This window comes from Hipposideros armiger, unplaced genomic scaffold (assembly GCF_001890085.2).
Source record: "Hipposideros armiger isolate ML-2016 unplaced genomic scaffold, ASM189008v1 scaffold_243, whole genome shotgun sequence".
Lineage (NCBI taxonomy): Eukaryota > Metazoa > Chordata > Mammalia > Chiroptera > Hipposideridae > Hipposideros > Hipposideros armiger.
Genome location: NW_017731593.1, coordinates 1568059 through 1570558, shown reverse-complemented (window position 1 = coordinate 1570558; position 2500 = coordinate 1568059). Strand labels below are relative to the sequence as shown.

General features: G+C 31.4%; 1 protein-coding gene across 3 annotated transcripts in view; it reads left to right on the top strand.

Annotated features, from left to right (window-relative positions):
* The window catches only part of NOVA1 (NOVA alternative splicing regulator 1), a 143289-nt gene extending 142520 nt beyond the window's left edge, over positions 1–769 (top strand). For all 3 annotated transcript variants that reach the window (XM_019655687.1, XM_019655686.1, XM_019655688.1), the window contains one exon: positions 1–769. This exon is cut by the window's left edge and continues 3937 nt beyond it. The gene's annotated coding sequence lies outside the window, so the exon portion shown is untranslated.
* Positions 770–2500: the final 1731 nt, after the last annotated feature.

Here is a 2500-nt window from a genome sequence, read left to right as displayed (position 1 = left end):
CTGAGATTGAATGGGCGCTCTGAGACACAGTGTGCTGTTTATCATACAGATTGGACACCTCATTCTAGATCCAAGATCTTTTCCTCAACACTGGGAGCTGTCCTTTCAGCACCACAAAATTACTGCTTGAAGTTGCATTGCAGTTTTCTTTTTTTTTTTTTTCTTTATCACTGGGAGCTTTTCTTTCAGCACCACAACATTGCACCTAGACTTTTTAAACGGCTGCCTTCCTCTTTGCACTGAAGACCAATTTCGTCTGCACTTCCAGTTATTGCTATTACGTGTAGGACTTTCAATCCTATTTCACCTCACCCACCCCACTCCTGAAACAGTTAAATGTATCTATTTCTGTGGAAGTCATTTTCTCATTGAATGATCAGAAGCAAAGATAAATTCTAACCTGTAACGGCTCATTTCGACTCATTGCTTACAATAGATCTAAGCTCTGTTTTCTGCTTATTCGACTCCTTCCAGCTTCCCATCACATCTGTAACAAACTTTTAAAATATATTGCCACACCACCATGCACAAGCCTACCTGCACAGTAGAGATAGATTATTCCATCGTATTCAGATGGTTAACAGAGGTTAGCAAGTCCTGTATTATATATTTATATCGCTTTCTAAGAAAGTGCATATTAATGTTTACTTTAAGAATGTGTAAATGGTGCTATCAAGAATCTGATAAATTTTATCCCAGTTTTTTGTGTACCACTTCTAATGTATGAGATTTATTTTTCTATTGGAAAAAAATAAACAGTATGAAAGCATTAAATTGGTAGATTTTAGTAATTTAACAATGAATGGAATCCCTATGTTACAGGCCCTATCTTTCCTTGGAAATTTTAATGGTGGTAATAGATTTCAACAAAGGTACTGATAATCACATTTCTTTTAATCCATTCTTATATCACATTCTTGATTCACATGCTGATTCCTCACTGAGTTCTTAAGTAAATTTTATTTACTCTTAAGTCTTCTCCAAGAAGGGAGTTCTTGCTTTCCAAGGCAGCAATTGAAAGGAGATGAAAATATAATTTAATACTCTTTGCATCACAGACACGATTTGAGACCAGTTACTCTGTTAGTAGGAGAAATTCATCACTCATTAAATACAGGGCAAGCATGGCTATCCATAATAATTTTGAGTGCAGTGCAGTCTTACGAATTTAATGTACACACTTTATTTAAATGATGCAAACAGCCATATGAAATCGCACATGATTAGAAAACAGGATGAACTCATTTTGCCTCCTGCTTGGTTTCTCATAAACATAATATTGTTATGCACTGTTGTTCATAGATGTCTTATTACATAAAGGGTAAGTATATTACTTGAACGGATTATTTTTGGAATTCTGCATGTTCTTTTTTGTTTCATCAGATATGTGCCCCAATTAAATAACATTTTTCAAAAAACAAATGAAAGTATTAGAAAACGTGTCATGTTAATTTGGAAAAAAAATTGAAGTGTAGTACATATTACTAGATAGGATGTCATTCCACTGGTCTATATTAAAGAAAACAAACTGTTTTTGAAAAATTGAAGCATTACCTTGTGTAATAAAGTACATCAAATCAGATTTGTAAATAAAATATTGTTTAAATCTAAAGTATTCAATATTTTGATTAGATTATTTTTTTAAGGAAAAATATTTAACGTGTATGTGCCGATTTTTTTTTAAATAGTTTTTTATAATTGCAATGGAAGGGCAATTGTCTCATTACAAGTGGTACAGAAGCCAATGCTTGGGTTACCATAGATATATAAACAAGTAAAAACTGTGGAACAAGTTATAAGCTCATTTTGGAAAAAAAAACAGTTCTGTAGAAATGCATATTTGTATTTGTTTCTCTAATAAATCTGCAAATAGCTTTAAACAGAAATTAGTTTTAATTATTTAAATTATGAGTTCTGTTAAGTACTTTTAACATCTGTTCTGCCTTACATTTGTGAAAACATTGTCTCATGGAAATTAATAGAGGCTTATTGTGGAAATCAAGGTAGGTCTGATTTATTCAAAAAAGGTCAGGTATTTAGCATTTAAGTATGTTTACCTCTATGAAATGATTAAAGAATTTTTCTGAAAAACAACACTTCTTTTCTTCCCCAAAACCACATCAGTTAACCACTGTCCAAAATAAAGACCTATTTGCATCAGCTTTAACTCAGTATCAGATAAAAGAGCAACAAATAAATGAAATCATGTTCAAATGGTTGATAATCAAAAGATTATTTGATTCAGATAATTGACTTCTTTATATAAAGCAATGAAGAAATACGGACTCTTGTGAACCAGTGCCTGAATCTTTTTTAATGTGATTTACACATAATGCTTAAAGTTGTTATATAAAATAACATACATATCCCTTGAATTGTGACTTTATAATTATGTTGAATAATAATGTTTTAGGGTAAAATATGGTTATCTACTTCTGTTATTAAATGATGTAGAGTCCTCATTTTATAAAAGCTGTTTTGTAGAGAATAGTTTTACCAG